Source organism: Mauremys reevesii, linkage group 7 (genome assembly GCF_016161935.1).
Source record: "Mauremys reevesii isolate NIE-2019 linkage group 7, ASM1616193v1, whole genome shotgun sequence".
In the NCBI taxonomy this organism is placed as follows: Eukaryota; Metazoa; Chordata; order Testudines; family Geoemydidae; genus Mauremys; species Mauremys reevesii.
This window is the reverse complement of record NC_052629.1, coordinates 116,267,883-116,290,534: the sequence shown is the minus strand read 5'-3', so window position 1 is coordinate 116,290,534 and position 22,652 is coordinate 116,267,883. Positions and strand designations below refer to the sequence as shown.

Below are 22,652 nucleotides of genomic sequence, written 5' to 3'. Positions count from 1 at the left end.
AAAGCTTAACACTTGTTTCCACTACAGGGTGAAATCCTGGTCCCATTGAAGTTAATAGGAGTCTTCCCAGGGATATCAATAAGATCCAGATTTCACCCAGGATGTTTTATTTTGTAGTCATCCCACTGAATTATTATGCTAAAAACAAAGTTGTGAATCCTTGGGCATCCTCCCACAACAGTAAATTTCTGAAAGTAATTTTAATATATTAACCAAAAGAGCAAGATCCATTTTCTCTTCTATGGCTAGGTGAAATTTAATTGGAAAAGGTAATCAGAAGTATTTTTTTAATTAATGTATTTACAATCATCTTTAAGCCTCTAATGAATTGCATGAATTTGGGCACCATAACTCCAGTTGTCAGTTTGGAAAGCTTATATTTCAAGCTTTGAATCTTGCACGGCACTGGTGTATTCCCCACCCCCTCATTCTGCCAAAGGAAAACCATCTCTCAAGATATCCAAACACCCACACATGCTTTCATTTCTAGTTTGTTATAGTCTCCATCATTTCCTGCTAACCACCACTGTAATACCTCATCTATTTAGTCACAATCATGGAGTTTAAGGCCAAAAAGAACCATCAGATCAGCCAGTCTAACCTCCGGTGTATCACAGGCCACCAAACCACCCAGCACCCACATGCTAAACTCAACAACTGAAATTAGACAAAAAGTATTACAGCTCACAAGAGACTAGATTATGATGTGCCACAGAGAGAGAATAGGAGGGACAAAGATGCACCAATGCCCGAGGCTCCTGCAAAGGTAGGGAAATGCTTAAGTGAGAAATACCCAGATAATCCACGTGAGAGAGAGAATGCTTGGTGCTATCTCAAAGCACCGCCCTAGGTGTCCCGTCTCCAGCCATGGCATTCTCTGATGCTTCACAGAAAGGAGGCTAAAAGAAAAGAAAAAGAATACATTGGGGGAATGGGGAAATTCCCTGCTGACCCCTGCAGGTGGCCAGCTGAAGCCATGAAGCATGAGCTCTTTGGAACGTAAGACATAAACTGGAAGTGAGCACCAGGGATGCTGAGCCCTGCCCCCTACCATCACAACAAACTCTGTCATACAACTGAACTCATTTGTCCAGCCCTCTCAAATTGTTTTCCCCCACACCTCCTGTTGGGAGGGTGTTCCAGCACCTCACTTCTAATTTTCAGCCGGAAAATGTTCATGGCCAGTTTATACCCATTTGTTCTTTAGCTTAAAATATCTCTTCACTCTCCTTGCTGTATTTAGAGAGAGCAATCATATCCCCTTTCAGCCTTCTTTTTGCTAGTTTAAACAAGCCACGCTCAGCCAGTTTCCTCTCATAAGATGGGCCTTCCATTCCCCTGATCATCCTAGTAGTTCTTCTCTGCATCTGTTCGAGTTCCTCTAATCAACCCATACACCCAGGTGTCTCTCTTCCTCTTTCACTTCCAACTGATGAGCCCCCAGCTTGTAGCAGAATTTTTTATTATTAAAAGCTAAGTGCATGACCCTGCACCTTGTATGGTTTCTGTCATGCCCGTCTTCAAAGTCAGCCCAATCTTCCTGTAGAATATTCTAATCCTCTTCTATATGGATGATGCTGCCCAACTTCGTATCATCAGCCACATTCATTAGCACTCTCTTACTTTTCCTGACATTAAAAATTGGTCCTGATTGGTTCCACAAGTAACTACACTCCAGTCCGATAATTTACCTTTCAGCACAACACTTTGCCTTCTCTCCTTTAGCCAGTTTCTTATCCCCTTATAACTCCTGTATTAATCCTCACCTTCCCTAATTAACTTAATTTCCCATGTGGTATCATGTCAAATACTTTACTGAAGTCCTAGAATATTAGATCTACTGCACTTCTGTTACCAAAAAAATCAGGTTTGTCTGGCATGTTCTGCCACTGGTAAACCCCATGTTGCATTACATCCCCTTTACCGTTTGCCTCTATGAATTTAATGATTATTCCCTTCACAGTTTGTTCTAAAACATTACATACTACTGAGGTCAAACTAACAGTTCTGTAATTGTTGGAACCACTTTTTTCATGGAATATCAGGGTTGGAAAAGACCTCAGGAGGTCATATGGTCCAACCCCTGGCTCAAAGCAGGACCAACCCCAACTAAATCATCCCAGCCAGGGCTTTGTCAAGCCTGACCTTAAAAACCTCTAAGGAAGGAGATTCCACCACCTCCCTAGGGAACCCATTCCAGTGCTTCACCACCCTACTAGTGAAAAAGTTTTTCCTAATATTCAACCTAAACCTCCCCCACTGCAACTTGAGACATTACTCCTCGTTCTATCACTCCTCCCAGTTTAATGTCATCCACAAACTTCCTGAGGGTGCAATCCACACCATCCTCCAGATTATTGAACAAAACCAGCCCCAGGACCGACCCTTGGGGCACTCCCCTTGATACTGGATGCCAACTAGACATGGAACCATTGATCATTACCCATTGAGCCAGACGATTTAGCCAGCTTTCTATCCACCTTATAGTTCACTCATCCAGCCCATACTTCTTTTACTTGCTGGCAGGAATACTAAGGGAGATCGTATCAAAAGCTTTGCTAAAGTCAAGGAATAACACATCCACTGCTTTCCCTTCAGCCACAGAGCCAGTTATCTCCTCATAGAAGGCAATTAAGTTAGTCAGGCATGACTTGCCATGCTGACTATTCCTGATCACTTTCCTCTCCTCTAAGTGCTTCGGAATGGATTCCTTGAGGACCTGCTCCCTGATTTTTCCAGGGACTGAGGTGAGGCTGACTGGCCTGTTGTTCCCCGGATCCTCCTCCTCCTTTTTAAAGATTTTTTCACTCTTAAACTTATGCATGATATTAGCTATTCTCCAGCATACGGTCTACCCACAGATAGATTTATTACAAATCTTTGTTACCAGACTGGCAATCTCATAAGCCAATTCTTTCAGCATTCAGGGAAGGAAATTATCTGGTCCTCCTGATTTGAGTGCATTAACCTCTATGTTTTTCTTCCACCTCAGGGGCAGTAATTTCCATTTCTATGCATTGCACTCACTTCCATCAGCCATCCAGCCTCCATTCCCCATGCTCCTCCATATTATCTTTGCATTGGTTTTCAATAAGGGTATCTTTAGTGGTCCTTCCCTGTCAACCATCATCATCAGTGCCATTCCATCTCTTATCTTATTGAGGGTGCTTTCATTAGCCAGAATCCACGCAATGGCAAACACCCACTTGGCCAATAGGATAAGACAGCATCTTAAAGTTTCTGCCAAATAAATCTCTCTTACAACAAAGTAGAAAAAAGGAGAGAGGCCACACCTCATATAGCATCTACCTTCAGACAATTTATCCTATTTAATGACTGATTTAAAAGATTACTAAGGGTGGTCTACACTGAAAACTTCCACACCCCGGAGAGACGTAGATATGCTGAGCTAACCGCCAGTGTAGACAGCACTAGGTAGATGGAAGAATTCTTCTATCAACCTAGCTTCCACCTTTTGGGAAGATGGATTAACTACAGTGACAGGAGAACCTCTCCCGTTACTGCTGTGTCTACATGGAAGCGCTGCAGCATTGTAGTGCTTTAAGTGTAGACGTAGCCTAAGACACTGCCATGTGCATTTCTAGAGCAGAAAGGCTATTTTCCAAACTGAAGAAATTACTATAGACTTAAATCCACTCTGACAACGCTAAACTGATCGAGCTTCATAGCCTCCTAGGCCTCCAATAAATTCTCCGTACTTAGCCCCAGGAGATAGTGCTCTCAGTGGCTGTCTTACCTATTTCGTGCTCAAAGGCAAAGCACAATGAACATTTATTTGGGGTTACAATCTTACAGAGTCCTATACAGAAAAACTTCACTTCCTTTGGAGGGAATCAGAAGTATTCACAGAGTGAAAGTAATGTACTTACCAGGATGGAAAGCATTGTTGTAATGGGATGGGGACCCCTTGGAATTAACACTCCTGAGACCAGAGTTTAAACACCAAACAGGGATGTGGTTTATCAGACATCAAAACAAAAAGGTGGCTCTCCCAACCTGGGAATGAAGACCAGCCTTTAAGTGCAAATCAGATGCTGCCTCTTGGAAAGCTCCTCCACATCATAACCACAGAACAAACCCTTGCCTCTGGGCAGGCTATCTTGCAACAGGCTGGAGCTTAGAGCTAGTCAATTGGGTCACAAGGCTAAAAGCACTTCTACCTTCCTAAACCAAGGAACGAACCAGCTCCTGGTGGTATCTTACCTCGGTCTAGCTGCAGAGATCCCCACCCTTTGGCTACAAACAAACAACCCTAACCCTTACTTAGTTGGAGTCCTGTTGTCCCAAGGCCCAACAGCCCCGGGATAGCTAAGTTGACAAGCAGAGGGGAAAGGACAAGGAGGGAGAGAGAGAGAGAGAAGGAAATGGAGAAAGAAAAGATAAATTCAATATTCTGACATTGGTGGAAGTTGAAGCTATGTATCTAAGAGGAGAATTTGGTTTAAAGAGGGGGAAACTTATGCCCCCACACCGCAAGAAGCATGAGTATTGGGTATAATACTTAGGTCAATCACAGCCCACACAGAGCTATGAGCAAGGGCTAGAAAAAAAAAGGAACTTACAGTGAAATCCCTTAAGAGAGGCTATAAGAACCTGCTGACCTACCTCCCAAGAAGTGAGAGCTACATCTCCTGTTTTACCTGAGACCCTTTCAACTCTTACCAACTTAAACCAACAAAAATTTACAATATAGGAACAACACCGCATTGATCAAATTACCTGCTCTGAGCTACACGTACACAATCAATCATCTTCTCCGGAAAATATAGACAGACACACACATGGGAGCTTGCTTACCCCTCCCGGAAAAAGCAAGCAGATTTTTGGACAGACAACTGAATATTACTAACGGGGGGGAGGGGGTTCCGATTTAGCATCCGCAAGAAGAGAAGGGATCTGAACAGATCCCTTCAAGTATATGGGCCCTCACATGGGCCTTTAGAAAAGCACACACAATGAGGAGACTGACTTTCAGTTGAGGTATCTGCAGTACAAAGGGTGGAGCACCCTCAATTCCCGTTAGAGAGAGAAAGAGTTGAAGGCACTTGTTACCTGGCAGGATCAAGTCCTAAAAGGGTCTCTCCCCATAGGCCCTTTCCCAGCTTCTCCCTTCCTTTACCAACATTGGCTCAAATCTCAGAGCACTTTTGCTCTCTGTAGAGGCTGCCAAAGCAAGCACTGAAGCTCTCAACACTTCACAGACTGGGCTGAGGAGTGTGAATGAAGCTCCCATTCGCTCAGAAACCCATTTTCTGTTCAGCTAGTCCCACCTTGTGATTGAAACTGTCTGGCAAATACATGACTGGCAGGTCAGATAAATTGCTTTATGCCCAGGACAGTAGCTTCCATGCTTCTTTGAATATCTTATCACAGCTGGTTTCCAATTTACTTGTTGATATAGGTGACTGCTCTGACATTTTTCAGCCTTGCGTGTACTGTTCTACCTTTCAAGAGGGAACTGAAACCCAAGGTCTTTAAAGAGAGCACTGGTTTCCCATTCATTGATTTGCAACATTCTTTGGTGCCTTCTCAAGCCACCTGGACCATCTGTTGCTTCCCTCCCTAGACTTGCAAACAAAAAAGTTTCTGGAAGTGGAATAAAGCTGCAGATAAATGTGACTTTGCTCACCAGATCCTGTTTCTTGGTTCACCAAAAATATAAAGTTTTCAGACATAAGGAGAAGAGAGAAATGCAGAGTGCGTGTGTTATAGAAAACAATTTTGCAGCTAGAAAAAAAAATCAGTAAGGACATCTCTGTATCTCTGCATTGTTGTCCATCATAAATCTTAATGAACAAAATGAAGACAAGTCTGCCTGGCTGATCCAGTGCAATGAGTCAAGAAGGATTCCAGAGGAGGAATTCTACCACTCTGTGGGTGTAGCAGAATCCCAAATGAACCTAGGTTTTAAGTGGCCATGGGGATGCTCTCTCCTAAGCTGATAAATCAACCATTCTAATGTATGTAGTCATTTAATAACCCAGCTCTGTCTCTATTCTTTTGTCTCAGAATTGGGTAAGAGATTCCCCCGATAAGACTACTCAAACATGGCTGTTAGAAAGGCTTTCCTGAAAAGTTTTGTGGGGCAACACTTCGCAGAAGGCTAAGACTTATCCTGGTAATGACGGTTGAAGTTTAACAGCTAGGGTTGTCACTGATGGAACTCAGATACAGTTCAGGTGCGTGTCCTACAGATCCAGAGAAGACTGAAAGTCTTCAGGCTTGCAAATGACAGAACAGTGACAAAATAGAGGAGAAAGGATGAAAAATCAGGGACCCCATATGGATGGTTCCTTGAGATCAGAGCAAGAGAATCCCCTCCGCAGATTCCCTCCTATTTAAAAACACAAAAAAATCTACATGTGATAATCAAATAAATCAAAAGTCTGAATTTAGAACAGACTCAATATTCACATAAAAAGGATTGTAACATGTGGATGGGCCTTAATGATAACTCTGTCTGCTTCCTATCTCACAAACAAGTTGCATTTTGGTAAAGGACAATCAGTGTTGCTGTCTCACCTGGCTAAAACTACAGCTCTTTTTCCACATTACCTACCACCTTCCCCACAATCTGAGTATCTCCCTATTCCCTTGTCAAAATAAGATTTAAAAAATACACCCACAGTGATTATGACAATTACCATTTCTCATAACAGTTAAAAATCACTTGAATTCAGGTACTGCATGGGAATATCCAGGCTTCCAAACACACCAGTATGCAAGACAATAAGTATGCATTTCAATACGAATACTGGTTTATATTTAACAAAGATAAATGAATCACAATTTTGATGTCCACACTGACATGACTCAGTGTTCCAATAACGTGGTTTTCTTCCCTGCTGAGATGGCCAACAATTGTCATACCAAAGCCAGTGCTCCAAGGATTACCCCCATACTGGTGCTGTTTATGCAGGTAAAGTGTCAAAGAAAAAGGAGCGCCGGGAAAGCAGCATGACTGTAAAATGTTGGGGTTTTCATTCTGTGCATTTGTTTGGGGCATCATTTTAGATTTATTTGTAATGGTAGCTATGATCTCCTCTGGGACCTTTTCTCCCCTCTTAGGAGTGCCAGATACAATAGTTGTATTTACAAAATGGCCCCTAGTCACAAAGAACTAAAGACCACCAACTCATTTTGCATAGGCCACTAATTAAAGAGCCACTTTCCGTAACTCACACCCTGGAATGTGTGCTAGTGACCTAATCACAGAGTCATCTAATCCCCGACCCTCCAAGTTTATTTTTCAAAATTCAAAACTTCATGTACACAGTTATTGATACATAAAAGTAACAGACCTATAAAGTTGCACTTCCTTTATTGTTAGACTCTTCTCGAAGATCAGATGCACAGACCTACAGCAGGAAGAATGGACCAGGTTTCTAAAAATATCATACAAAGCCATTAAGCACCAAAAGGAAACAATTTTTTACTTTAAATCTCAAGGCAAAAATCATAGTAAATAATAATTTGCTGGGAATATAGTTCCATACAGCGTTTTCACAGAAATCCAGCATACAATTTTCAAGAACGTGTAGACAAATTAATTGTATACTTTCACCTTTTGTACTGCAGTCACATATGAAAAGAATAACATTTTACCACACACTGAGTTACCTATACACAGAACTCAGGTTTGAAAGGAATCTAATCAATAGTATCAATTGAATTTGAGATTAGATTAAACTGAAGTCAAGGGGATAAAAGCAGCATAAAACTAACAATCCTTTCGCCTATTTCCATGCTATTTTTCACCAATGGCTGTCAACATGGCACTTTACCTCCAACCAGCACAGTAAGCATACAGTACAGTATGCCTCTTTCATAGCCCAAGTCAATATACTGCTGTGAACCACACACTAAGAGGTGCCACATGAGTGGCGCAGTCAGCATTTTTACCAACAGCCACACCACAGAACACTAAGTACATCAGCCTCTGTCGTCATGTGAAGAGCACAGTGATCAGGGGAGGTCCCAGATGACTGGAAAATGGCTCCTGTAGTACCCATCTTTAAAAAAGGGAAGAAGAAAGTTCCAGAGAACTACAGGCCAGTCAGCTCAGTCCCTGGAAAAATCATGGAGCAGGTCCTCGAGGAATCAATTCTGAAGCACTTAGAGGAGAGGAAAGTGATCAGGAACAGTCAGCATGGATTCACCAAGGGCAAGTCATGCCTGACTAATCTAACTGCCTTCTATGAGGAGATAACTGGCTCTGTGGATGAAGGGAAAGCAGTGGATCTGTTATTCCTTGAGTTTAGCAAAGCTTTTGATACGGTCTCCCACACTATTCTTGCCAGCAAGTTAAAGAAGTATAGGCTGGATGAATGCACTATAAGGTGGATAGAAAGCTGGCTAGATCGTCGGGCTCAACGGGTAGTGATCAATGGCTCCATGTCTAGTTGGCAGCCGGTGTCCAGCGGAGTGCCCCAATGATCAGTCCTGGGGCCGGTTTTGTCAACATCTTCATTAATGATCTGGAGGATGGTGTGGACTGCACTCTCAGCAAGTTTGTGGATGACACTAAACTGGGAGAAGTGGTAGATACACTGGAGGGTAGGGATAGGATACAGAGGGACCTAGACAAATTAGAGGTTTGGGCCAAAAGAAATCTGATGAGGTTCAACAAGGACAAGTGCAGAGTCCTGCACTTAGGACAGAAGAATCCCAGGCACTGCTACAGACTAAGGACTGAATGGTTAAGCAGCAGTTCTGCAGAAAAGGACGTAGGGGTTACAGTGGATGAGAAGCTGGATATGAGTTGACAGTGTGCCCTTGTTGCCAAGAAGACTAATGACATTTTGGGCTGTGTAAGTAGGGGCATCGCCAGCAGATCGAGGGACGTGATCGCTCCCCACTATTTGACATTGGTGAAGCCTCATTTGGAGTAGTGTGTCCTGTTTTGGGCCCCACACTACAAGAAGGATGTGGAAACATTGGAAAGAGTCCAGTGGAGGGCAACAAAAACGATTAGGAGGCTGGAACACATGACTTATGAAGAGAGGCTGAGGGAACTGGGATTGTTTAGTCTGCAGAAGAGAAGATTGAGGAGTGATTTGATAGCTGCTTTCAACTACCTGAAAAGGGGTTCCAAGGAGGATGGATCTAGGCTGTTCTCAGTCGTACCAAATGACAGAACGAGGAGTAATGGTCTCAAGTTGCAGTGTGGGGAGGTTTAGGTTGGATATTAGGACAAACTTTCATTAGGAGGGTTGTGAAGCACTGGAATGGGTTACCTGGGGAGGTGGTAGAATCACCTTCCTTAGAGGTTTCTAAGTGACCTAATCACAGAGTCATCTAATACCCCACCCAAAGCCCTGGCTGGTATGATTTAGTTAGGAATTGGTCCTGCTTTGAAAAGGGGGTTGGAAGATGACCTCCAGAGGTCCCTTCCAACCCTGATATTCTATGATTCTATGTCAGTCTCCAGTCTGAGGGCATGGCTACACTTGCAGATGTAGATCACTTGAGTTAAACCCGCCTTCGTAGAGCGCAGTAGGGAAAGCGCTGCAGTCTGTCCACACTGACAGCTGCTAGCGCACTGACGTGGCCACATTTGCGGCACTTGCAGCTGCATTGGGAGGGTGTATTATGGGCAGCTATCCCAGCATGCAAGTGACTGCAACGTGCTTTTCAAATGGGGTGGGGTGGAGTGTGACAAAGAATGTGTTGTGTCTATGTGGGGGGAGAGAGAGGGTTTTTTTGGGGGGCTGAGAGCATGTCAGCATGCTGTCCTATAAGTTCAGACAGCAGCAGACCTCCCCCCCCCCCCCGCCTCTCTCTCTCTCACACACACAGCATTCCACACTAATGGCTTGCATGCCAGCTGTCAGAAATGGAGCTTTGAAAGGGCATTTCCGCATTCCTACAGGAGTTCAAAACAATGACAAGAGTGGCCACTTGACTTAAGGAGATAATGGGACGTTTCTGGAGGCCGATCAGAGCGCAGTAACGCAACACCTCGTTCACACTGATGCCCGGGCATTGAAGCCAAGGTGCAGCAAACGTTATTCCTCTTGCCAAGATGGGGTACCAGCAGCGCTGTAGCCGCGGAGTCAGAGTGCTCTACGGGCCTTGCCAGTGTGGATGGGGAGTGAGCTAGGGTGCCCGGGGCTCCTTTACTGCGCTGTAACTTGCAAGTGTAGCCAACCCCTGAGACACTTTTCCCCAATTCACACTAAACCCACTGTCCTCACTTTTCTCCCCACAGCTAACTGTGCATCAAAATTGCTGAACTTTAACATGAACAAGAGGAAAACTAGATGCCCATCTCAGGATTTCTCCTCTAGCAAACATTTAACAGATGTGGGACAGCTTCTTTGGAGGATTCTCCCTCCCCTTTCTGATTTTTAAAGAAAGCTTTTTTTCCAGGTTTCTGAGGGTTGGACATTATTAATATCCCTTCTAACGTGGATCTTTTCTGGTAGCCACCACACTGGTAAAGCCACTATTTGCAGCTACACCAAAATAAATCATTTTTCTAATATAGTATATAAGAGGCATGTATATTAATCCTTTCCTACCCCATCATCTTATGTATTATTGTGAAATTAAACACATATGGACCAAAACCAAAAGAACCAGCTATATTTGCTCTCTTTATTTATTTATTTTTATTAGGAATAAAGATGAGGGAAGGAGGATAATCATCTTGTTCATTGAGGTTTAGGAAACTTATGTGGCCTGAGCATACATACCTTTAAATGACTACATGATACAACATTCTGTTTTTACTACCATATGTAGCATACATCCACTGATATTCAGCAATATTTGTGTGTAGATGTATATTTTTTTCTATTCCTGGTCATGACTGATACACAGACTCAATTACTGCTGTCAGATCATAAACACTGCTGAAACCATTACAAAAATCTACATACGAGCATTTCCCATTGGCTTTCGTGCACTCTAGCACTGTTTAATCCATATGGAAAAGGATCACAGACATCTGGATGTTCCTACAAGAATTATCTATCTCACTACAGTTCAAGTGCTTTGTTACAGGCTTTCCAAAGCAGGCTGTGTACATCCTATTCTTCATGTTACCCAGTGATTTAATGGCCCCCTTTGAGAACTCAGCTTGATCACTGTCCTTTTCTTCCTGTCAGGAAAAAGACCAGTCAAGCAGCGATCCTACTTTATGCTACTGATTCTCTTCCCCAAAACTACATTAAACATTATTATAGTGGCTCTCAGCAGTGTGCTGTGTATAGTTAAGGACTTGATAGTGTTGCCATTCTAAAACCATTTTTTAAAGGGGGTTACAAAATGGCTATGTTAAGACATACCAGCGTCTGGGGGAGGCAGGATAGCCAACAGGGATACTATTTAAATCTAAAATCAGTTCAGCTGTTTGTTTTTAGTTAAAGAACAATCTAAATTTTTGGCAACATTCGATTCCATTTATATGCCATTCAGCTACAAAGTTGATTTTCAAAGACAGTATTCGAAATAATTAGTCTGTAGTAGAGAGAGTAAGCATTTCAGAATATTTATTTATTTATTTGAAGAAAATATGCAAAATTAAGTTATATTTACATTTGGAAACAAGAATTCCATTTCTCCACTCTCCATTCATAACAAACAAATAGCCCACTACTCAAGTTCGCATCCTGCTTAGGGAGTTTAAAGATTCTGACAAAAGGGAAGACTGGCCTGAGGTGCTTCGAATGTTGAAAGCATCCTGTACTTTTGGGGAAATGGATCGTATTTTTCCTGGTCCACATGACTACTGGGCATTTCAAGATACCTGCTTTCCAGTAATGATTCTTCTAGCCCAGTTAGTTTGCAAGGTGGCAGACTTCAAAACAACATTTAGATTATGCCCTAGCCTCCTGACCCCTTCTACGCACATACCTCAATTTTACTCTAGGTTAATTCTTACTCAAGAACTGCTACAGCTAATAGCCAATGCTACACATCACCTGAGCCTCTATAATCCTATCTTTCAATTGATATAAAACGTTAATTTACAGACTGCAGGAATTCCTGAGACTATCGGGGTTCTATAAAAGTATTCGGGATGTGAAATGTGTGAGACAAGATAGTAATCAGAATGGTTACTGATTTTAACAATTTAATGCCATCTAATTTAATAAATTATTTTCGTTTTTCTGTTATAAAAAATGATTTATGTGAATCTTCAGTATTTACACAAAACTTAAATATTTAATATTTGTTCCTTCCCTAGCCACGTATAAGAAAGAAGCCATGCGAGTCACATGCTATTGCTTAAGTAACACAAAAATTCCACATTCAAATGAGTTTTGACTGCCTAATGACGTGTAGGAAAATATTGTACTTAAGTGGAAAAAAGTAGGAGTCTTTTCTCCACTTAGCTTTGTTGGGCCTTTGTAGTTCCTTGGGAAAGAAGAAACGAACTCCTTGTGTGGTGGACCAGCAAAAGCACTCCATGAGCAAAGAGCCTCTTAAGCCCTGATCCTGCAACTGTATTGCCCAGAGCCCCACTGAAACCAAACGGGGGTTCCACCCATGCAGACACCGTTTACAGGATTGGCCTTTAGTCTTCGGTGGGAGAAGGGACCAACTAAGGGATAAATGTTAAATTATTGTTTACATTTTGTGAAATTACTAAACATTCAAAATACCAATAAAATAAATAATGTATTAAATGAGGTGACACCCCAAGATTCCCATGCCTGGAGGCTTACTAGGGCAGAAGAACACAAGTTTAAGTGATTTCAGAACCAGTAAGATTTTCTCATCACCCCTGATGGACAGGTAACCAGAAACAAAATGACTTCACTCCCAGGGTTATAGCAGCAGCAAGAGCACTACCATCTGTGCCCAGCAGCCATAACCACTAGCACCATCTCTCTCACTAGCACCTGTATTGTCCATTTGCACATGAGAATGGAAATGAGGCAAGAAGAGTGTATTTGTTTTGTAGCTGTTATCAGTCATTCTTCAGATTTGTCTGTCTCTTCATCTGCTTCTCATGCTGAACTACCAGAGGAGATACTCTGATTCTTATCACTTTTCACATATGACTTCACATGGTCTTAGACAAGGTAAACAGACAAGCGGTGTGCTCTGTAACATTCGCTTTAGAGGTTTCAGCGGTTAAATGTTTGAAGCTGATACAAAACTAAATTGACATATTGTCTGAATGTTTCACCAAAATAACCAAGATGTTAAAAGCTTGTTGTACTTACTCTGTACATTATATAGAGTTATGCACGCATACCTCAACAAACTGTATGCAGAACAGAATGGGAGCTATGTCAACATATCCTTCTTATACAAACCATCAAGAGGAGCATTAATTCTAGATTTCTTTATTTCAAATATGCCCTACTCCTAAAACAGCAAAATCCATTATCTGCAAAACTACAGAATGTGTTCCCAGGCAGGCTGTGATTGCTATCTTACACATGTACAGTAATAATACCTAGGGTACTACTTCTATGCAGCCAAAGAAGTGGGCTGTAGCCCACGAAAGCTTATGCTCAAATAAATTTGTTAGTCTCTAAGGTGCCACAAGTATTCTTGTTCTTTCTTCTAGAGAGAAATTGTACTGAAAAATTACTGGGACTTCTGTTACTAAATTAATTCACATTCCTAAACCACTAAAAAGCCAAGATCCTCAGAAATTACAGGAACAGAGTCCATATAAGTACTTAGAAAATGTATAAGGCTCAAAGACTTCCCTCCTTCATAGCCATCCAGCACTGGTCTAGATGGAGAAGATATGGAGAAAGACATGCAATGAAGGGGCGTTCACAGAAGCCAGGCCTTCATGGAACAAAATTTTACATGAGCCAAAGTACCTTCAGGATACAAATTCATTTACACACTGAGGAGTAACCATAATGGAGCCCCACCATTTCAGGGTCATTTTCAGACACTATCAGATCATCCACCTCCTTTTGACACTTCATCCAATAACAATACATTGGACTTTTACAGCATCCTCAGTCAGAGGATCTCAAAATGTTTTACAAACGTTAATGAATTTAGCTTCACAACAAATCCAGATCTTCTGACTTCCACCTCAGTGCTTTAGTCACAAGATCACCCTCTCTCCTAGCACAGTAGCTTCTCTTCCACAGAGTCCAGATCTAAAATTAAGCTCTAAATGCAAGATCAGGGGGGTTCTATTGTTGTCAGTAATTTTAAATTTAAGTAATTTTGCTAATTAAAGGAGGGGTGTATAAAGGGACTGATTTATTTGTATTCAAGAAAGAAAGCAGACTGACGATCCCTGTAGATTGAACTCCTCTCTTTTTAGAAGTACAACATGGATATGGGCACTGACAGAGTAAGCTGCTCAACACTGCATCATCAATATGCCTCAGCCTTCTTCTGTGGGTATCAGAGGGGTGTTCCAGTTCCCAAACCCATTCAGCCCTTTTCTAAAGCTGCCAACAATAGTGTCAGCTGATGCCTACTATTATGCAGACATCTACTGGGAACCGGACTTAGACCCAAAGGCAACTGAGTAGCAATTAGTTAGTAATGAGTCTCAACCATTGCCAAAGAGGGCTAGATTTGAACTGCTGACCTAAAAATGAAAGACTATGCATCCAAACAGCAGTCCCCAGAGTCATCTAGTTCCCCATGTAGATATGTTTTCACAATGCATTTTCATATTTGAAGCATCAATAAATACCAGAAGTTTCATTTTTCACATTTGAAACTTCTCTTTACTCTTGTATAGACTTTTGGAGAGATCGGGGGAAAATTAGGGACTGTCCACAAATGAAAGCAATACTTTTAGTTTCATTATTTACACACGAGAGGAACGCATAGAGTAGGAGTCTGGCAGTCTTTTGCTTCTAATACAAACCCCAAAATGCAAGCTTTACAGGCAGTTTTATTTTGTTTTTTAACTGGAGTTCACATTTAGTGAGAACTCTTTAAATCCAAGTAGTTCCGAAGGGTTCACTTTTAATTTCAACTTTTCTTCTCAGCTACAAATAAGTATATTAATCTTTAGCTCCATTTCCTGAGGGTAATATGAGTATACTCCAGGCTCTCTTTTTTTCCCTTTTTCTTTTTTGAGGGGAAAAAAAAGATTTCTGGACTGAAGGAGCATGTGGTTTGATCTGCCCTCTCACTCCATATTAGGGATGAAATACACTAGAAGAACTGTTTGAAGAAACAGTCCAAAACATACAAAGGCTGTGGATGAGAAATGCAGTCCAATGCTCAGTTCTCTCTTCATTTTTCTAAACAGACAGTTAAAATCATTTTATTTACTCAATACAAAGGGGGGGGGGGAGAAGAGAGAGAGTTCTCAAAAATCTTTATTCCATTTTTACTCAGGTGAACAAACGGATGTCAACTCATTGATATTGGACAGGTATTTGCCTAAGTAAGGAATGAGCAAAAACGGAGTAAAAATCTCAGGATTTGATCCTGTGGTTGAACTAATTATTTATCTGAAAGGAAAAAAATGCACAAGTTAAACTTCCTGCAGAAATATTAATTGAGCCCTGCTACATATCCTTATTAAATGTTCTAGCTTTGTCTGTCCTTATAAGTATGTATTTTAATGTTTCTGTTTATAGTGTCAAATAAATATTATAAAATAGACAGGATCTGTAGTGTAGTCAATTTAATGTTATAGGCACCCTAACTTCTGAATTTCTCTTTACTATTATTATTGACTAGCAACCTCAGAGCACATTTAGTTTCCTTTTTTAAGAAAAGAAAAAGACATGACTGTGCGTAAAATATTATTTAAATGATTCAACTAGACTTTGAAGTCCCTGCTTGACATAGGTGAATGGAATGTGGGGTGGGGGCTGAGGGTTAAAGCACACCTCTTTACTGCTGCTACTGTTTGGCTGCAGGCAATCTACTGTAAGGCTGGGTTAATAGGGCAACAACACATCTGCTTCCACTGTAATCAGTGTGGCTTGGCAACTGGAGATAGACACTTAATATTTTCTTTTAAGCATGGAAGCTTAGAATTTGCAGAATATTACAGAATGCAAAAATTGTGGAAAGACCCGGGAGTCTACCATTTTGAGACAGAGCATGGAAAAGTTGTGTGTCTTCTGTTGCTGACTGAAGCAATGTAGCAACTTTGGCAGGGAGGGAAGAGGAGACCTTTGTCTTCAGGTTCCCCTCAATGAGCCCTTAATCATTTTCATGTAAACTGTCCCAAGAACAACCTCCTGCAATTCACAGAGCTTATAAGTGATTTGTTAGAGCGGGTCAAAAATGTTCCTTGGAAATGTTTCCAACAGAAAACGGCTTTTTTTTATTGAAATGGACATTTCTGTGGGAAATGTCTGCTTTTACATTGTGAGGGGGTGGGAGAAGGGGAATGAAAATTGTGCATTTTGAGGGTAGGGAAGAGGCAAGCTATCATGTTTTGTCTAATAAGCAGCTAAACATCTTTGCAGAGAACTAAAATCATTTCTCAGTCTCTCATCACTCTGTTATTACCCGCTGAACTTATTTAAGCATGGTCACGGATGCATACTTCACCGAGCACCACCAGCCTGATCCAAAAGTCCATTGAGGCCAATGAGAGTCTTCCGTTGACTTCAGTGGGCTTAGGATCAGATCGTATGCACATCAAGTGTCCAAGTTGGCCAACTTTTTCTCCTCTACAAAGTTAAGCAGTTTAAGTATTTGTCTGCCTGACATAATTCAAACAGCTCCACACATTTTCCTCAAAACAACTAAGAAAAGAAACAAAAAGGAAAATCATGTTTGGTTTGAGACCATGCTTGGAAAAATTCAGTCTCAGAGATGATTATTTTGTACAGTTAGGTTTGACAGAGTTATAACGGAAATAGTTTTGCAAACTAAGAGCCACTAATACAACATATATACTAAACTGTAGCAGTCACTACTAGTATGCTGAACTAAACATAACCATCTACATCTACAAATAAGGTACATTCACACATTATGAAACTCTTATTACAAAATCAAACTCTGATGACTGGAATTTAGCACTATCACATCTTGAATCCTAATTTTAAGAATGTACGCATACTAACTGGAATCTTCAGGATGATTTCACATTGTAGCAAGGTGAAAGCTAATACACGTTCTCTTAAGCACAAATGTAACATGAAACATGGCAAAGGCAAAGCAAAGGTTAAGCAGCATTTGACTGATTTTTACCTCATGGGAACTATAATTTACACACTGCATTCATCCACAGTAAGAGGGTTCAAATGGCATGAATTAAAAACCTGCAGTTTCCTACTTCTGTTTTTAACAAATTGGTACACAGCCAGTTTTTAGTGATAAAAGGTTTCTCTCAAATATCAAACAGAGAAGATGCAGTGTTTTTACACTCTCAGTATCATTGTATTTTATTGCACCTTTCAATGATCCTTCCAACTACTATCCATTGTAAAACAATAGTCTATCCATACATACTCTGAAGGGATGGATTAATCTCTTAGAACCTCACCTGTGACAATCAAATGCTCTATAGAAATTCCCAGTATTTAAAATCATAAGAAAAAGGCCATCAGACAGATCAAACAACAGCTCGGAGTCTGGCCATTGTGATATGCGGTCATCTGTGGAGGAGCAGAGTCCAACAACATTGTCCATACTTACCTTTGAAAGGTCTGGGCAACTAAGGACCACTCATGCTTCTATGCACAACTATCAATTGGCGACTTGAGTGAATAGAAGCTTTACCTTAACTCCCTAGTAAGTTATAAGAGGCCGCACAACAAGAATGCTAAGACAAATACATTGACATTCACTCCCCTAGGCTAATCTAAAGGCAACCCCGCAAGACTGGGGTAAGTAAGAGTGTCTTATCATAGAATCTCAGGGTTGGAAGGGAACTCAGGAGGTCATCTAGTCCAACCCCCTGCTCAAAGCAGGACCAATCCCCAACTAAATCATCCCAGCCAGGGCTTTGTCAAGCCTGACCTTAAAAACCTCTAAGGAAGGAGATTCCACCACCTCCCTAGGTAACCCATTCCAGTGCTTCACCACCCTACTAGTGAAAAAGTTTTTCCTAATGTCCAACCTAAACCTCCCCCTCTGCAACTTGAGACCATTACTCCTTGTTCTGTCATCTTCTACCACTGAGAACAGTCTAGATCCATCCTCTTTGGAACCCCCTTTCAGGTAGTTGAAAGTAGCTATCAAATCCCCCCTCATTCTTCTCTTCTGCAGGCTAAACAATCCCAGTTCCCTCAGCCTCTCCTCATAAGTCATGTGCTCCAGCCCCCTAATCATTTTTGTGGCCCTCCGCTGGACTCTCTCCAATTTATCCACATCCTTCTTGTAGTGTGGGGCCCAAAACTGGACACAGTACTCCAAATGAGGCCTCACCAGTGCTGAATAGAGGGGAATGATCACATCCCTCGATCTGCTGGAAATGCACCTACTTATACAAGTCTTATAGCCACCCAAGCCCGACTTCCCTCTCCAGGTGTGCTAGAGCTCAGGTACTCCTCACTACCTAGCAGTATTTGTATCAAATTGGTCCCATGCTGTAAATTACCAAAAAAACCTATTTTTACTGGCTATTCTAAGGTCAAATTTTGCCCTACATGGCAAGATAGAGGCTCCCACTGACAGCGAGTACGCACAAATGCATTTGAGGGCAGAATGTACGCACTTTTGAAAATTTTATAGTAGACCTAAGTCCCATTTTCAGAAGTGACTTTGCCATTGCCAAAAAAAAAATCAATGAGACCTAATCTTCTAAATGCCTAAATCACTTCTGAAAATGGACTAAGGCTCGTGACAATTTTACTATTGGACGTTAGTACACAGCGAACAGAAGTAGTTAAATTGTGACTTTTAAAACATTATACTCTCAACAAGCTGTTACTTGGTAAATTGCATAAGTCTTTGCAGGCTCTCAGCATTAGAATTAGGAAGCATCTCACACACACCCCGACAGCAAAACAGAATTCCTGAGAAGGTCTTTGCCAAAGAGAGGTGAGTGATTTCTGTCAACAAGTCAGACACTGATTCAGCAGAACTTTAGCAGGATGTCTGCTGCCCCTGGATACTACCTTAGAGCTATCAGGTTCTTATACCAAGTCCATTATCATGGCCAGAGTGCCTCCATGAAATCGGAGTGCTGCACTAAATCACTAAAGGGCCCAATTCTGAAAATCTTTACTCTCATAAATGTTTAAGCCTATCAGAGTGCAGGGAACTGCATTTTGGGAAATAAGTCTAGTTCTGGGTCAGTACATTCACACCTTTCCTGTGCTCTGACTGGCTGAGAATTCGGTTTCAGCATTATAGTCGAGAGAAAATATGTACTAAGAACTTTAGCATTCAGGATGTTCTTTAGTCATTTCAGTGGTTTGATGTGGCACAGGAAATATTAGTGCATAGTCTGTATTTTCAGTCACACTCACCTCAACATTCTCATCAAAACTACAACATATAGAAAGAGTCAGATCACTGAGCTCACCAAGACTGAAATTATGAGCAATATAACAAAAGTCGGAGTTGGGGGAGGAAGGTGATAAAGACTCAGCCAAATGTTAACTATCATTTCATAGTTTGATATCTTAATTTCCATTCCACTTTTAATAAGAACTGCCCCAAATTTAGAGTTCAGTTCAAAAGAAGTACTCAACAGCCGCTAGCTGCCCTGGCCCAGCTAAGCTTCACAGATCTACTGGATTCCACAGCAGAAGATTCAGACTGATCTCCCAGTTCACACAGTTAGTAAAAAAGTTCTCTCTCTCCAACTAACCTCAGAGGTGCTCAAGTACCACAGTTGTTGATGTGATATAGAACCTAGAAAGAGAGAAGCTGTCTCCCTAAGTGCTTATTAAACACACCCACTGAATTTGATCATTGAAGATCCCACTGGTCTTGGTGTCCTGGCCAAACTGTACTTTGAGTAATTACACTGTGCCTCCTTAAATTCTCCCAGAGTATCAATTGGATTTGGTAATCTTCATTTCCTCTTCTGAATCAGCAAATTACCTGGGCAATCTCTTCCAGGCACAATATAAAATGGTTCTACTCTGGCAGAAGCCCCAGAGTGCAGCTGCTACTGCCGATGCAGTATGCTATTTACACTTCCCTGGTACCACCGAGAGTGAGTTGAGCCCCAAATCCAGGATTTTTCCTCACTTATTTCTGCAACACTGTTGAAAAATGCCTTAAACTTTGAATTGTACAGATCTGGTAATGCATAGCACATCTTTACCATTAGATAAATGCAGGGTTTTGTTCATGAATTTAATAATAATGAGCAAGGTTCTCGAGATACAAGAAGTCCAGCAGCTTCAATAAAAATATCAATGTTAAACTGAACACGCTGATTTTAAACAGATTTAATACAATAAAATAATTTTGTAAAACCTACTAAAATCCAGCTGCGATGTAGTTTTCTTTTAACAAATTCTTTGAAAGAACATTACATTTTCTATCGATTTTTTTAAATACTTACAAACTTTGCACATTTTCCAAAAATAAATGACAGATCATGTGCTAAATTCAGACCAATCTTTCTATTCAGATTGTGGAAGAAGACCTAATCATGGTACGTGCCAGTCCTCCAGGATTGTCCTGGAGTCTCCAGGAATTAAAGATTAATCTTTAACGATTATGTCCTGTGACGAAACCTCCAGCAATATGTCCAACCAAAACCGGCAACCCTAAGACAGCCAAAATTAAATGTAGACAAAACCTTTTAACATCTCTATTGGTTGAGAAACCAATCTGGGCTTACAGCTTTCACTAACATTAAGGGGAATTCTGCATGTTGGGCAGCTCCAATATCAGGTGCTCTGTTTATTTCCCAATCCACAACTAGGCTATCTTGGATTGCTCTAGTTTTCCTCACTTTAGTTCTACACCTTTGAAACCAGGCAGTCAAAGCTGACTGAAGGGGACTGAGCTATAGCTCAGTGGTTTGAGCATTGGCCTGCTAAACCCAGGGACAAGAGTTCAATCCTTGAGGGGGTCATTTAGGGATCTGGGGCAAAATCTGTCAGGGACAATACTTAGTCCTGCTGTGAAGGCAGGGGACTGGACTCGACTCGACTCAGTGACCTTTCAAGGTCCCTTCCAGTTCTGTGAGATAGAATATTTCTTCTAGAGCTCATCCACACGGCTTCTTTTTTAACCATAACTATTGAGAGCTGCAAGACACTCCCTCTCCCCTGAGGATGAATGCAGGATCTCTGCAGCATTTCCAGCCCCTGACGGCTAAAGGAGCAAGAGAGCAACTAGGATTCAAATCCTGAGCTCCCACACCTCGTCAAAAAACTACACAAGTTTGACCTCAAAGTCTCTACTTTTGCTTTAAAAACTGGCACCTGTGTGAAGTACCAAATCTCCTTTGGAAGGTAAAATGCTCTGTGAATGACTGTTTCTTCAGTGTCTGAATTACCCTAGGTTAGCCTTCTAATTGATTTGTGCTCTCACCAAATTAAAAACATAGAACACAGACAGCATGCCAGTGAAAAAATATGTCAAACAGCAAAAGTTTACAAATTTAATTTGCGACTGTTTTACCAAAACAGCTCAGTCCACTCCTTCAGTTTTGGAAAATAATCAGCTTATGTTAGAGGAAGTTACCAGATCTTAAGGACAAGTTGTTGTTTTTTTAAATTTGATTTCATAAGAGATGAAGGCCAGTTTTTCAGTTAAGAAAAGGTGGATATTGCAAATGAGGCAATACTGCACATTATAACAACATTAAGGATTTAAGATTTCAGCAACAACAAAATACACATGTGCCCTAAAAAGTAGCCAGAGAGAAAAGATTACAAGCAAAAATTTACTTTCAGATACACTGGTGTAAATTCTGGTGTTGCCCAAAAGAGCTGCATCAGTCTAAAGGACAGGAAAAACTGGCCTCTAAACTTCAATTCCTACTTCTGGGTACAGCCTCTGACAAATGAGAGTGTTAGTAACATATAAGAGAAAGGGTTAAGGAGAGATCTCAGTCCCATGGTTTAACTGCATAGGGAGCACTCCCTGCCCAAATTAAGCAGAGTGTATACCCAACAACAGATGCCATTTAGACAGGGGCTTTCTTTGCCCTGAGGTACAGTTCAGTTTGTCCATTCTACTGTGCAATTACAGAATCAATAAAACATCCCTTTGAAACTCCCTGGACTAGTGCCGACATGCAGACAGTAGTCAAGCTGACATTTTTTGCTGTTTCCGTTATTACTACCGTCAAGCATTCTGAGAAGCAAGACATCAAAACCCAGTCACAGGCTCAAAACAAAGAGGAGAAAAAAGGTAGAACTGAAATTTTGTTCATATCATCATGTCAGTCTCTGTGCAATCATACAATACTAAACATACCAACAAACACAACAAAACCTGCTCAAAGTTATCAAAGAAGGCATTGGAATAGACAAGTGTATTTTAAAAAGCATATTTATTCCATCCCCCTTTGCGTATAACAGATTGCTATTCCATTGCAATTTTTAGTTGGGTTTTTTCCTCTTCTGAGCACCTCACCTCGGTGGCAAAGCCCCTAGCACTTCAAGATCAAAGAGACGTACTAAGAAGCAAACAGCAAAACCCTCTGTGCTTGCACGTGCTAATGAATGCTGAGATATGAACTTTACATGAGGGAAGGTGGGGTTCAAATCTATCCAGCCATCTATTTCTGAGCATGTTAGGGTGACCAGATGTCCCGATTTTATAGGAACAGTCCTGATATTTGGGGTTTT

At 41.2% G+C, this 22,652-nt stretch overlaps 1 protein-coding gene across 34 annotated transcripts in view; it reads right to left on the bottom strand.

Moving 5' to 3' along the window:
* Positions 1-22,652, bottom strand: part of FOXP1 (forkhead box P1) — a 498,462-nt gene that overhangs the window by 351,797 nt on the left and 124,013 nt on the right. The window contains exon 4 of one of the 34 annotated variants that reach the window (XM_039482878.1): positions 7,323-7,379. The exons of the other annotated variants lie outside the window; for them this stretch is intronic. The gene's annotated coding sequence lies outside the window, so the exon portion shown is untranslated. The remainder of the gene's footprint in view (positions 1-7,322; positions 7,380-22,652) is intronic. 34 annotated transcript variants of the gene reach the window in all.